Here is a 15,879-nt window from a genome sequence, read left to right as displayed (position 1 = left end):
GCATCTCGCCAGCCCTGCCCCTCTCTCGTTTCCCCAAGCGGCGTGCGAAAACTCTTTCCAGGCGAGGCCAAGACCTCGGTCTTTCTTAAAGAGAGCAACTTGCTGCCAAGAATTTGGTGTTTGTCTGAATGGGGGGGGGGGGGGGGGGGACGGGAGCCAAACCCCCCGGAGGATGCGGACGAGATCCAGGTGGTCTTCACAACACGGGTACCAGGGGAGCCCCCGGGGCACCGGACACCGGGAGCAGCGATGGGTCAGCGCCAGCAGCTCTCAGGGAACCACTTCAACTCCTCCAAGTTGCAAGACAGGGCGGAGACCCCGGCCTGCGCGGAGGGGCGCTCCCGGGCGCAGCGCTGCCCAGGGTCCTGCCAGTAACGCCCCCGGGGGAGGTGGAGCGGCTCCCCAGCCCGGCCCTCTCCCCTAGGAGAATGATAAAGACAGGGAGCACGTCCCATGACAGATTCTCAGCCCCCTTCACCACACTCACGCCCTGCACAGCCTTGGAACCAGCGGGAGGACAGCACCCGGCGGGGTTTCAGTATTTTACCTTGTGTTACGGCATCAGCCGACCGCCATGTTTCACAGAAGCCCGGGTCGCCCGGGCTCCCGTTTACCCGAAAATATCGCGAGAACCAAAGCGACAACCAGCGCCGCGAACGTCAGCTGGGAGACAATGTAGAGTTCTCGCGATATGCGCGCTGCCTACGAAGGGCTTTGTGAATCAGGAGGCGTGGCTAAGGTGAAAGGGGGTGTGGCCAAACAGAACCTTGGGTGAGACACGTTTTACAGGTGTAACCACGTGGCCAAGAAGGAATGGGTCACCTTCCGACCGCTGCTTGGAGACCACCGAACGGATCCCAACGCCTCACGTCGTACGTCGTTGCTAATGGGGTCTTGGGAGCAGGGTTTGTCCCTTGCGACCCTAATAACGTATCCCATCTCCAATCTGCCTTCTGTTTTTGCCTCCTTATTTTCTCCCGTCAAGAACATTTAAACTTCCTTTTCCAGACATACGTAATGCTTTTAATTATTCGTTCAAGGTTTCTCTTGACTTCCAGATGGTAAGCTCCCTAAGAAGTCACATCCGTCTAACTCACCCCTATAATCGCCAATACCTGGTGTGCACGTAAATATTTGTTGGGAAAGAAAATTGATACTTTATCTTGACCTAGCACTTTGTAGCATAAAAGGTAATAAAGGGGAATTTGGAAAGAGGGTAAATGGAAACTGCTCCAGAGTGAGCCCAGCTGTCATCAGATTTTCCAGTCATTGAGATTTTAATTTTGATTTATTGGCCAAAAAATTCTTACAAAGACATAGTAAGTGATGTTTATACAATAAGCACTGTTTGTTTTTCCACTAAGTATTAAAGTTTTACTTGCCTCATCTTATTTAATCCTTACAAGTATATACACTAGCTATACACAAGTATATACAAGTATAGACACAAGCTATACACTAGGCCTTCATTTTTACTTGCTTCAATTATAATTATGAACATTTTACTCAAATTTTGTATTTGCATTGAGCATTGTGCTTTACATTCTTTATTTCTCTCTCTCTCTTTTTAAAGATTATTGGCAAACCATTATTTACCAATAAATACAAAAATTGAGTCAAGTAGCAATTAAATGATTTACCCATAGTCAGCTGGGAGAGGCGGAGAAATCTTGACCATGTTACTAAACTGCCCTTCGAAGGAACAAGTCACACCATTTTAGTGAATTAACATTTTTTGAAATATGAAATTTCACTAGATTGAAACTATCCCAGAAAATTAAAGCAGATTAAATGTTTTCACTGATTCAATTTCATTTCCAGACTTTTCATGTCAGGGTTAGTACCCCTTCACATATTGAAGAAGTTTATTGTAGTGGGTAAGAGGGTAGACAATGGGGCTAGAATTTCCTGGGTGAAAATTCCAATTCAACCATTTACTAGCATGTGACCTTGGGTACATTGTTTCATCCTGCTTCCTCACCTGCAAAATGGCAAGATAATATCTCATACGATTGTTATGAGCACTAGGTGAGTTAATAAATATCTAAAGTGCTTCTTTACCTTAGCCACAAAGGTACCAGCAGCCCTTCCTTCTTTGTGGGTCTAAGATCATACGGGCTCTTGCTTTGATGGAAGCTGACTGTTGTTCACTTAACACCTGATCACTGGTCTCCAAAGTAATCTACTTTCAGGGTAATAAAAGTTGGATATCCCAGTATTGCAAAACTGACTAATTTGATCCTGCTTATTTAAAAAAACAACTCACCGTCTTCCAAGCTACCAAATGAAGACAAAATTAATTTCCCCTGAAGATTGAAACTCAGCCTAACTTTAAAGAGGACTGAATACTTAGTCCTATGTTGGTGGCAGGTTATTATATCTGGAAAACAGTTTGCTTCCAAAGGGGAAAAAAAAAATACATTCCATTATATATTACCTGCAAAAGAGAATCAGGAGATAGGTTTTAAATTGGAATTTAAACTGGTGCTAAACAACCTGTATTTTACACAGATGCTCAAAAGGTATTTTCATACTGTTTTTTTTTCCTTATAGATTGAGTAAAAGTTTTAGCAAGTTAGCAAAATTAAGGTAAATGTTTATACTATATATATATGATATATAAGATATATAATATAAATAAATATATATATTTTGCTGTATGAATGCCCCATAAACATCTCAAACTCAATGTATTCCCAAGTGGATCTTATCATTTATCCCCAAATATATTTCTTCTCTTCTATGCCTAGGAAAGTCAAAGGCACCAATAAACTCAGATTCAATCAGGCTAGAATCTCTGTATCTCCTCCTTCTTCTCACTAGCTACTAATCCTTATGACCACAGTTCCTTTTATAAAACTATTCTATTTTTATGCTATACACTAGGCCTTCATTTTTACTTGCTTCAATTATAATTATGAACATTTTACTCAAATTTTGTATTTACTTTAAACATTGTGCTTTACATTCTCCCTCTCTCTCTCTCTCTCTCTCTAACGAAGAGTGCACACATGAACTGGAGAGGAGGGGCAGAGAGAAGGGGGAGAGAGAATCCCAAGCAGGCTCCTTGTCCAGCATAGCGCCCATTATAGGCCTCCATCTTACAACCCTGAGAATCATGACCAGAGCTGAAACAAGAGACAGTCGCTTAACCAACTGAGCCACTCAGGTACCTCGTGCTTTGCATCTTAAATAATTTTTTCATCTGTCAAGTTGGGACTTAAAAATCTGAAATCACTTTCCATGTGCCAAGTTTAGATTTTGTACATTAGCTAACGGATAAAGTCTGTGTACAGTGGCACTATTTGCCACTTAATGTCTCTGTTTCAGTAGAGTTACCATCAATATCTATAAAGCATTGTGCAGTATTTCAGTATGACTAATAATGGATCAAAGGGACCACAGATTACTCAGCTGAACCTGTGACATGGCCATTCATGTAACCAACATTCATTGAGTACTTTCTATATCACAAGTGGTGTGTTAAGTACAGAATATGACCTCGTGACAAAGTAGACAACCTTGCCATCATGGAATTTGTACTACATTGGCATAGACAGGTACCAAATAATAAACCCCAAAACAAATATATAACTGTGACTGGCCATTTTTCTTAATAGTTATTAATACATTATCATATTAATAGTTATTAGTAAACTATTTAATAGTTATTAATAATGTTTTATGTGTATTCAACATGTTTTATTATATAGTCTCCCATAAATTTCAACACAAAAATATCTAGCTGAAATATATATTTTTTTATCTTTCTCCACATTGGTTACAACAATTGAATCTGGTGTTTTACTTTTCATTTCCAAATATTCTTTCACTAATATTTTTTATCTTTGCATCATAGGTGTATTGTCTCATCTATTTGATTAGCTATTTTTGTGAACTGTCAATATTTTTAAATAAGTTGTAGCTCTTTTATATTTCTTAAGACCTTTAAACACATTACTAATTTCATGCTAAAAGTGGATGAAATTCTTTATATAAGTGCCTAGGACATAGCATTATAATTACTTTACTGCAGTATATTAATTAAAAAGAGGCAGCATATTTAACTCATATATTGTAGTCAAATTTTGATTTCAATAACATGACACAAACAGAAATGTCTGCAAGCTTTATTGCCTATCAAACTCAAATGCCTTCAGGGATCAGGCAAATAGCATTTGTGTCTTATCCAAAAGCTTTGAAAGTCAAACTTCTTTCAAACACTGTGCTGGCCTCTAAAGACACAAATGTAGCCTCCCAGACCAAACAGCTGATAATCCATGTAGCAATCACTACCTCATTTTCACCTATGTTAATATTTGTAAATTCAAAAACCAGGTGAAACTTATAAGGTAATGTCTAGGAGAAAGTACATTTGTATGTGTCTTTGCATAATTTTTATGATGATGGCAGACTGTCATCATTACATTAAAAAAAAAAACAGGATGCTATGAGAGGAAAAAATCAACTTTCAAATGAATGGAGCAGAAGGTATTTTTCCATTTTCTGATATGATTATCTAACATGGATGTTGAGCTAAAAAGATGAAATAATTTCCGTCCCATGTATGAGCTATATCCCTACAGGTGATTTTTATATCATGTAAAAATACATAAACAATTAAATATATAAATAATATATGGCCAGGATTCAGATGCTTTGACTAAGAATTATGAATATATACCTTACTATTACTGTTCAAAAGGACCTAACTTGACAAATACTTTTATTTATTACATTTGTTTTTCTTTTCTTTTCTTTTTTTTTTTTTTTTTTACACTTGTTTTTCTAAGTGGAGGATAGTTGAGCCAAAGTAGTAAGGTCCCCTCCTCTCTGTCTGGGTCTCAGAAGGAAAGAAGCCAGTGGAACACCCCAGCATTCCCCCTTGCCCTACACACGCTTTCTCCTGAACTAGGCTCTGAAGAAATAAACTTGGTCAGAAGTTGGTTTTCCTCTAATGGAAGGTAGTCAGGTTTTGGGGAACCTCAGTTAAGATCTAAGTCTTTACACAGATTGGGGCTGCTGCTTTGATATCCCTTCCATTCTGTAAGGGTAATGTTCCATAACATATTGAGTCCACCTTGGCACTCCCATAATAGTAGTGATGGGGATCGCTGAGCCTGGAGTTAGGAGAAGCCATTATCATGTCTACCAAAAGCCGGGTCTATGTTGAAGGAACACATAGGAATCCAATACAGTCTTTGATTCAGAGGCAAAAGGTAGAAAAATATGAGGCCTGCAGGGTACTAGTACTAATAGTACTAATAGATTAGTACTATTCCCATATTTTTCTTTTTGTCCAAACACAGAACAAGTAGGCTTGATTCGGTTCGACTATAAGATTTGTCAGGGAGAAATTGAAAGTCTTAATTGTGGTAAAGTTTAGTTGTGCTAGCAAGGCCATAATGGTCAGTGTGGCTTTCTCCTTGCTCTCTTGGATCATCCTTTGAGAAAATACAGCTGTTCTGTCACAAGCATACTTAAGTCCAGTAGAAAGGTCCCCATGGCAAAGTTTGCTTTAAATATTCCTGATGACAAGCTTAAAGCCACTCAGATCCCTGCAACCACAGTATACATTTTTTTTTCATTAGCACTGCTTCTTCTACATTTATTTCTTTAAAAAGTGACAAAGAAAAATTAAAAGCAATGTATAATAATTAGGGAGTAGGAGAGACTTCTGTTTGCCTAAATACTCTTCTCTCCTTTAGTACCAGAATCCTGGACAATAACCCAAATGAAGAACTACATTCCCAGACTTGGCATGGGGGATAGCCAGATATATAAGTAAAACTCATTGAGTAGGGCTTTTATGAAAGCCTTTTCGTCTCTTTTCCCTGCTTGGAATGTGGGTGTGATGCTTGAGCCCAGCAGCAATTTTATGACTTGAGATGGTGGAGGAGGAAGCCAAAAAAAAAAAAAAAAAAAGCCCAGGCTCTCATAACTGTAGAGCTGCCTGACTTCATTTAGGTAAGAGAATAAAATCCAAATTCCTTCAAGCTACTGTACTAAAGGCTTTTTAACCAGAAGCTGGCAAGTAATTCAAAATAGATTCAAAGAAATTTATACTACTTTTAACCTTTCTGAAAATAGAACCTCCCTTATTACATGTAAACCTTATTTTTATTTCTGTTCATTTTATTTTCATTCAATGTTCAAGTGTGTGCTTGAAGTTGGCCCAATTCCAATATTTCCTGCTTCCAGTCTCATTTCCTTAGTCCAAACTCCACACTTGCACTACTATTATCTTCTGAAAACACTTGTCAGCATGGTGTGGTGATTAAGGTCTGTAATCAGAAAAACCTCTGTGCTGATTCTGCTCTGAAACCAGCTGTTTAATATGAACCAAGACACTTGGCATCTCTTGCTTCAATCTCTTCATTGGTAAAATGGAAAAGATAATGCCTTTCTTAGACAATTGTGGTTAGAATTAAATTAATATTTGTAAAGTAGTTGGCATAGGAAGATATTAAGGTGACCTTAATATCTTGACAATGAGATTGTCATTCCCCAATTAAATCCTTCTGGGAATTAGGAAGATAATAATTGAAAAAGAAGTGACAACATAAAGAAGAATTGGAAAGATATACAAGTACTTATGTTCTCAAATAGCAATTCTTATAAAAAATATTATTAATGGATTCATGGGGTGGGGAATCCTCTTTAAAAGCTTTATTTTAGGAAAATGAACAAAATAATAGTCACATGAATTCAGAGTGTATTTGGAGCCAGCCAGTCTTTTTTAAGTGTTCTAAATTTATGAACTTCTTTAACTATAGGATATCTTTATGAATAAGTGTCTTTTATTACCTCCACATTATAGATGAAGAATTGGAAGTATAACAATGCTAATTAATGATGGAGCTGGGATTTGAACCCAAGAAGTCTGGCTTCAGAACTAACACTTTTAATCTCTGTGCCCAGGGGTTATTCATATTACATTCAAAACATTTTTATAAGGATTAGCTTTAATGATTAAAGGAACTAAATGGAAATATTGGGTAATGTCTGGCATCTAGAAGATATTCAGACACATTTGAAGCCCTTTTTCCCTAGAAGATTATGGACAGTAGAAAGTGTAACTGGTAACTGCCAGTGTTAATTAACTAAGCAGAAATTAACATATACGCTGATTGTTACAAATGACATCAGCAACAGCAAATGCAAGTCACAAGGACAATTTGTGCTTTCTAGGCAAAGGGAACCACAAAAAAAATTCGAGGGTTTAATGTTCTAGATATGTGTGGAACATTCTAATTACCTGGACAGAAGGAAAAGTCACTCTGAAGAGCTAGGGTAATTAAAAAGGCCTTTAAGTGGAGTGAGGGGGAAGTGGGGGCTGAGATAAAACAGATTCAGAGTACACTGAATAATGTATAGTATTGTTGAATAATTATATTGTACATCTGAAACTAACAAAACCGTGTGTTAATTATAAAGCAATAATTTTTTTTAGAAAAAGTACAGTGATATTGGAAGATCTCCAGCATATATGATCAAGTGGGAAAGTAAGATTTAGAACAATTTACATGCTATTTTTGTATAAGGGGGGAAAATAAGAATACACATTTATATTTGTATTTATTTGCATAAAAGCACTGGAAGGATATTCAGTAAAGTAATAAAATTTTTAAAAGGCCTCTCAATATATTTATATGGTGTATTTCATGCACACAGAAGCATAAGTAAATTAGGAAGCAAAATAATACATATCTGTGAAGCCATCACCCAACTTAACTAGAAAATTATTAATAGCATTGAAATGACTTGTGTGTGGTTCCTCCAACAATATCCCACAGCCTCCCCACTACTTTAAATGTTGGGCTACATCTCTTGCATTTTTAAATCATATATGATATACGCCTAAGCAAAATAATGTTTAAGTTTGCTTGTTTCTGAGCTTTATAATGGTACCTAATCTTCTGAAATTTTTTAAAGCTCATCCTTGCTTCTAAGATTCACCTAAAGAGCCTATGGACTGTTTTCTACTTTTTTTAAAAGATTTTATTTATTTATTCATGAGACACACACACACAGAGAGAGAGAGAGAGAGAGAGAGACGCAGAGACACGGGCAAAGAGAGAAGCAGGCTCCATGCTGGGAGCCTGATGTGGGACTCGATCCCGGGACCCCAGGACCACACCCTGGGCCGAAGGCAGGCACTAAATTGCTGAGCCATCCAGGGATCCCCCTGTTTTCTACTTTTTACTGCTATGTGAGTATAGTACATTTTGATTATCCATGCTTCTATGGGGACATGTGGAATTCCAGCTTTTGCTGATATTAACGTCTCTATAAACATTCTTGTACATGTTCAGTGGTCATGGTCGCCTCATTTTCTCTAAGGCACTGCTCTCAAACCTGACTGCAAATTAGAATCATGCCAGGAGCTTGAAAAAATATCATTTCCCACACTCCACATTTTACATTTAATTGCAGCTATGAAGACAATGCCCTAGGGCATATACCTAGTTAGAACCACAGACTCAGAGGACACTGGCATCTTAAATTTTTCTGCTACTATCTAAGTCTTCTAAGGCTGGAGTACCTGATTATACCCCAGCAGCACTAGCAGTGAGAAGAGTTCCACCCCACTCCACATTCTCATCATGTTTATATTGTCACACTGTTGCAATTGTTTGCCAACTTAAAAAATGGAAAATGGCATTGCTTCTTGCTTTTGTATTCTGTTCCATTGGTCAGTTCATCTCTGCAGTAATACTGTAATCATTGTCTTAATTACTATAGCTTCATCACCCATTACAGTTCTCCCACTTTATTCTGCCTCCTTTTAAGAGTTTTTTAGATATCTTGGTACCAGCAGTTTTTTTGTGTTGCCATTATTTGACAATTTGATTACTCTTTATAAATATCTATGGGGAATAGAAAATTGAGAGTGATATTCTACTGATGAGACAGTTGAGACCAAGATGAAATCGGGATAAGTGCCAAATGCTGTTAATTTTTGGTGAGAATTAGGGATGCCTGAGTGGCTCAGTGGTTGAACATCTACCTTTGGCTGAGGTTGTGATCCCAGATCGAGTCCCACGTCAGGCTCCCTGCATGGAGCCTGCTTCTCTCTCTGCCTGTGTCTCTGCCTCTCTCTGTGTGTGTCTTTCATGAATAAATAAATAAAATCTTAAAAAAAAAAAGTGGTGAGAATTAGATACTTGTTAGACTTAAATTGTTGACACTTCCTTGAATTGACAAAGAACATGCATGACATGCTGGAACTATATTATGGAAAATCATATGAGGAACACCTCGGGGGCTCAGTTGGCAGAGCAGCTACCTTGGGTTCAGGTCATGATCCCAGTGCCCTGGGACCAGGCTGCACCTTGGGCGGCCTGCTCAGCGGGGAGTCTGCTTCTCCCTCTCCCTCTGCCCCCTCCTCCCACTCATGCTCGCTCATGCATGCTATCTCAAATAAATAAAATCTTTTTTAAAAAAATATGAAAGAAACAAGGTGGTGGGGGTTAGAGGAAATGAAGGAATCCAACTTATGGCTGAAGAATGAGCACATTTTCCAATAATCTACATGACAGGAGAAATTCAGAGTATGTGGAGTTGTTGATAGGAAAACAGATCGATAGATATCTCTTTAACATAGGAGATTGGTGTAGAACATTCTAAAACAAAACAAAAATCAACTAATACTTGAGCTCAAATCTTCTGTAAAACCTTCACCTGTTCTGGAAGTGCTGGCTGTTGTCTCCTAGGCTGACACCTCCTACAGCTTGTTGAATAATTTGTGTATCACTCTTCTCCACCAACATGAGATTCTAAAGATGAAGGAAACAACTTCTTTCTGGTTCCCTCCATTTGCCACATAGGTGCTCAAAAAGGATATTTTTTATTTTAGTTATTATTATTTTTTAAAGATTTTATTTATTTATGAGAGACGCACAGAGAGAGGCAGAGACACAAGCAGAGGGAGAAGCAGGCTCCCCACAGGGAGCCTGACGTGAGGACTCAATTCCAGGACCCCAGGATCGATGCTCAACCACTGAGCCACCCAGGGGTCCCAAAAAAGGATATTTTTAATACATACATGAAGACTTAGGTGATTAGGTCTCTCATTCCTTTAAATTTGGCTGTGTCACCCTTACCTAATATATCAGTTTACACAGTTGACCGCAACCTGGTACATGTAAGGCTTGACCTTGCAATGCAAACAGGAGAGCCCTTGAAAATGTCAGAGTAAGACTATGAATGCCCCTCCTCCAATGAATTGTAGAGGTGGGGCAAGTAAAACAGTCTAACAATCCTATTCCATAGATAAAAGATTAAATATAGAAGAATTTAAAAATGACTGCCAACTGAAGCTGAAAACAGCACTAAATAGTTTCTGACGCCTGTAGGAAAACCAGGCAGCTTCTCTTGGTGGTATGTGGAATGCTAAACCTGCACCCCTTCCTGACAGGGCCCTGGAATATCACCACCTGGTTACCATCCTAGGAGGTCACAGTGGGGGTTGTGGCAGCACCAGAATTAAGCACCAGCAAATCACACCATGAAGCAAAAAGGCTTTAGCCAGGCCTGACACTTCACTACAGCCCATTTTTAATCCCCTTTAATGTAACCTGATAAAAAAAGATGAGAAAAATTCAACAGGAGACAAAGTAAAAATAGTACAAAATGGATTAACAGGAGAATTAGAGAATCCCTATTGCACAGCTCATATTCTATTTTATTCAGAGGCCCTGGCAAAAAGCATAATTTTAATCAATGCAGGCAGTTTAGACCAGTACTCATGGAAGGAGTTTTTACTAAATACTAGGACATTTATAATGCTTTCTCTTTGTAGCATTGGCAAGAAAGAGCAGAGATGGAAAGAGAGTGTGTGAGGTGAGGACAAAGGAATGACAGAAAGAGAAAGAGAGAGAAAGAACATATATGTATATATTTCCTACTTCTTTATATGGCTCTTTCATTAGGTAATAGAGGTGCTGACCTAAAGTTGAACTATACTCTCTCTCTGAATGCTGTACTCTTGGAAACCAAATGCTTAAATTTGGGGGGAAATGCATAAAAAAAGAAAAAAGTAGTTTCTACAGGCCATCACTCATTCCCTATTATATATTTCTGTGGTGGACTTTGGCATTTAATCTTCTGGGTTGAGGGCCTTTCTTAGTTCCTTCTCCCTTCTTGGCTACAGCTTAGAAATATGAGCATATTGGTTAACTGAGGTTCAGATGAATTAACTGTTTGGTAAACAATTGAGATACCCTAAAATTTCATCTAAAAATTTAGAAATCAAGTAATAAGTCTGAGAAATCATTTCTTAAATGTCCATTGTTCATTGAAACTCTGAAACTTAGAGGGATCTTCCCTATCTGACTGTGTACTCAGGGCACTATTCCGGGTGAGATTAAGAATAACATTTCACTTCATATCTTCTAATGTTTACCAAACTAGAAAAAAATAGTAACAGTGTATATGATGGTATTTGAATAATGGCATATACATGGTTACACTAAATATGAATTTAATGACATTTCAGATTATAAATTCCCAGGAGGTATGAATCAACATTCACTTTCTGTGTTCAGTGCTTAATGTTAAATGTATGTACCCACCCAAACCAAGCTCCTCAATGACAAGGGTCAGAGGAAGTGACACTGAATCTTTTTAGCACTGAAAAGAGACCTATTTTTCAGGTATGTTAAGGATTTCCTTTCCCATGTATAAACACAATTCCACCATGCTACTCTTTCAGTGATCATGCTTCTCCTCCAGTGACAGATGTGATCCAGCCCCTGTAGGCAGAAATTCTGGCAAAGACTGTTGGTGCAGCAGGATGGCAGTTACTGCTGCCCCAGCTCACGATACCGATGAGCTTGTACTGTCCATCGTGGGCACACTGCAGCGGTCCTCCTGAATCTCCCTGCAACCAGCAAAAAGAGAAGTTCTCCTGGTTTCATGATTCATGGTTGATGCTAACCTCCACTGCAGAGCTGGTCAGACAGTGTGGAAGACATTCCCTCATCTTTGATTTCTGCTCACGACAGCAGAGGGAAGTAGGCAGTTGGCGGATGTTACAGATCTCTGAATAAGATCAAAATCTATATTTTCAAAGAGTGGCTAAAAGGTACATTTAACACAAAGTCATTTAATGCTGGCAACAGACTGTGCCTTGCAAAAAGTTTCAAGCATCTACTAAATATAAATGACTAAATGGTGGTTTTGAGTTACATGAAAATATATTTTCAATGCCACTAGAAGTAGATTCTTTGAGCTGCCTGATTCAGCTGTGAATCTGAGCCATAATAAATTATTTTTATAGGTCAAAAACAGTTGAATATCATCAATTTCACATAGTCAACCAAGCAAATGAATGAGCAATTCCTTTTGAGAACTGCGTTCACTTCAAGTATCAAATTAGCAATGACAGTACATCAGTTTAGCAATGTACTTATTCTTCTCGCTTTTCATTTCATTTTGAAACTACCATATATTTATACCTCTTTATGGCCAGCAAACCCCATTCATAGACACACTGAGAAGAAAACCACACTAATCAATGCATCCTTGAATTACCATGCATGAGGATGAGCCTGCAGCCCCTCCACAGATGTTGGTGTTTTTAATATCCAGTCCCCAGTAGCTTCGACAAGATGTACTGCTGATCAGTGGTAGTGATACCATCACTACCTCCTGCACAGTTTTAGAAAATCTGTCTTCTAGTAGAAAAAGAATAAAACACATAACCTAGGCAAATGCTTTTAAAAGATAGAACAAAAATAGATTCTGAGGGTCAAATCCCAACCATTCTCTCCTCTTGGCACTATAGTGATGTTGTTAGGTGGTTTGTAAAATACTAGTATTACTCCATGGTGACTTCTACAACTGGAACAACAAATGACATTTTATGTGGGTTCTTTTGTACAGTCCTAAGAAGATAGAAAAAGGACATCACTATATAGAAGGGAAAAGGAAGTTTACACTCAAGTCAGTTGTTGATAAAATAACAATGCATTTCATTTTTTACATGTTAAGTCTATATTCCATTGGTTTCATGGTGTACTTATTCTTTTGACTTGACTTCACATTGGTGTTGACACTAGAGGTGACAACTGAAGTTGCATTCTGACTTGCTGATAATTTTATTGGTTATTTGTAATGTGTTAATTCAGTTATAGAATATGGTGGAAATGAGACCAGCGTCACGAGTCTATCACTATTTTCACATCATCTTTACCATTTACACCAGCCTATCATTTCAGAAAAATGCCTCACATCTGTGGAAATAGGCTCATATCTTTAAGAAGAGATTTTTACAGTAGCAGTACCTATACTGTTGTGAAACCAAGTGTGTGTATTCACACAGTACAACTGGGGAGGAATTATATATAAGTGAGACATACAAATATTTGTTAGGTAAAAAGAATCACTAGATATTCTCCAGCACAAGTTTTTACAAGTCTCTGTGAACTAGTATCAATTAACTAGTATTAATGAATATGATGTCCTAAGACCAAAGTAGTAACACCTTTAGATCCATTGTGGAAAAGATTTTTTTCTACACTTACTCCCATTAAAAACAGAAAAATGGAAAAGGAGCAAACAGTATACTCAGATTTCACAAATACTTGTTTGGATTCTAATCTTGGAAGAGGTAGTGAATGTACTCACGATATGGTTCAGTTATTCCCCATCCAGCAGTCATACATTTGGAATGTAAATGTATTTTATCATCTCTCTCTGGCAAACAGATTAGAGAATCAAACTCTCCTAAAACCAAAAAAAAAAAAAAAAGGGGGGGGGGCAAATATCATTTAATCCATTGGAATGATATTATCTATATTGTTTCCATTCAATGATGGCTCTAAAAATAACTAATTTGACCTGAATAGTACCTGTTTTAACCCTGTAATTTAATAAGTAAAGCTTTCAGAAGATACTATCTATTAATTACTCACAAGGGATCATCTCACTTGTAACCACTTTGTGCCAGTATTACCATATCTTCCTAGGACAGTAGAAACATAGAAACATATGCCCTGCATAGGGGCGGTTTCTCATCTGCTGATCATTTTTAAAATGCATCTGCCTGGGCAGCCTGGGTAGCTCAGCAGTTTAGTGCTGCCTTCAGCCCAGGGAATGATCCTGGAGACCTGAGATCGAGTCCCACATTGGGCTTCCTGCCTGGAGCCTGCTTCTCCCTCTGCCTGTGTCTCTACCTCTCTGTCTCTGTTTCTCATGAATAAATAAATAAAATCTTTAAAAAAATAAAAAATAAATAAAATGCATCTGCCTTTTTGTCCATGTGCCTTTAGGTTATCACCTTGTTGAATTTGAGATGACACTTGAGAAGAGTATAATCATCTTTTCTCCTGAACTATGTGACATGAGGAATGAAGAAAAAAAACACATTTGTGGCAATTTAAACTTTTAGAGCATTTTCACAGCTAGTATTTTTATATCTAACTCTATCTTTGCAGGGATATTATAAAGTATGATATATATTTCCACATTCACATTTTTATCACCAAAATTTGTATATAAATAAATATTGTAGGTTTATGTGTATGGCTTTGTGTATATACACTGCACTTACACATACATACACACACACAGGATGCAAGTGCTCCTGTGTTTGTTTTCCCATGCTGTTTGACTTCCATTTTATCCAGATTTTTACACACTTAAATGTTCCAACATATTTGCTGTCTTAGATCATTTATTTCAATGATTTGTTCTTTATTTTTTACTGCTGTCTCAATAAAATCACATAAAACTCTGTAACTTATTTCTCTCCTACTCTCCTCTTTACATTCTGATTACAAACCTTGTTATGCTACCTTCACAGATAATCCTTGCTATATCATATCATTTCCTGCCAAATTTCTTTGAGCTAAAATATTTTCCCTCTACCAACATTTTTTTTTTAATCAGCCATTTTTCTTATTCTGGTTTTCTTCATTTACTAGATTACAGTCATATCATTTATATCATTACATTTAGACCTTCCATGGCATTTTCTTAATAGCACCACAGTATTAAGATAATGAATGTACTACAATTTGTTAAATTCCCTTGGCAAACATTTAGACTATTTAATTTTGTTTTTCCTTAAAAGCTGTATCAAGCATCCTAGGTCACCAATCTGTGCATTAGTGGCAGTATTTGTGGGAGATAGAATTGCTGGGGCAGGATGCATACACTTTAAAGATTAACAGATATTGCCAAGTTGCCTCATTTTTGAACCAAAAAAAAAAAAAAAAAAAAAAGGATATATCGACTTACACTCTACCCAGCTGTGTTTTTAATTTAGAAGTATGTCAGGAATCTTGAAAATGGTTGTGTCCTAAATCTAACAATTCTACTTCTGAGAAATTTATCTTAAGACAAACCTAGACCTGGAAAAACATGTATGTAAGGATAGTCAATCCAGCATTATTTAAATTAAAAAAAAAGAAACTATAAGAATTGTGGAAAAGCTACTGTGTAGCCATTAAAATTACATTTTAAAAGAAATTTTAATAATATGAAGCAATGCTGATACTAAGTGAAAAATCAGGATAAAACTCATAATAGGTATATTACAATTATTTAAGTACAGGTAGAGCAGTATGAAAAGACAAGAAATAAATAGGCCAAATGGCCACATAATGCCCATGATGAGGTGTTAAGGATGAAAATCATAGGTAGAAATTTTATTGTTTCTAATGGGAAAAAGGATATTTCTCACTCTGACTACTGAAAAAGAAATGAATGGGTACAGACTAGGTAAACTAACTAAATACTTAGGGTGAAGAGGAGCAGAAAATGTCATGTTGCTGTTGACATCACATGGTGTTAAGTGGAAAGCAAGATCCCTGGAGACCAGGGATGGGGCAGGGGAAGGACAAGATAAAGGATAAGGGTAAGTTCAGAAGG

The 15,879-nt window shown here is 37.5% G+C and overlaps 1 protein-coding gene and 1 long non-coding RNA gene across 3 annotated transcripts in view; one reads left to right on the top strand and one right to left on the bottom strand.

Annotated features, from left to right (window-relative positions):
• The window catches only part of ERGIC2 (ERGIC and golgi 2), a 45,166-nt gene extending 44,459 nt beyond the window's left edge, over nucleotides 1–707 (bottom strand). The window contains exon 1 of the mRNA XM_077870586.1: nucleotides 548–707. The gene's annotated coding sequence lies outside the window, so the exon portion shown is untranslated. The remainder of the gene's footprint in view (nucleotides 1–547) is intronic.
• Nucleotides 266–12,721, top strand: LOC144297038 (uncharacterized). 2 transcript variants are annotated; one of them, XR_013364068.1, is made up of 3 exons: nucleotides 266–1,061; nucleotides 3,003–3,169; nucleotides 5,709–8,066. It is a non-coding gene; the product is annotated as an uncharacterized LOC144297038 (long non-coding RNA). The 2 variants fall into 2 exon arrangements; XR_013364067.1 differs by lacking the exon at nucleotides 5,709–8,066 and adding an exon at nucleotides 11,717–12,721 and having other exon boundaries at nucleotides 404–1,061.
• The last annotated feature ends 3,158 nt before the right edge of the window (nucleotides 12,722–15,879 follow it).

The sequence above is a fragment of the Canis aureus genome, chromosome 25 (genome assembly GCF_053574225.1).
Source record: "Canis aureus isolate CA01 chromosome 25, VMU_Caureus_v.1.0, whole genome shotgun sequence".
NCBI lineage: Eukaryota > Metazoa > Chordata > Mammalia > Carnivora > Canidae > Canis > Canis aureus.
The sequence above is the reverse complement of the archived record's forward strand: the minus strand, read 5'-3'. Positions and strand labels throughout refer to the sequence as shown.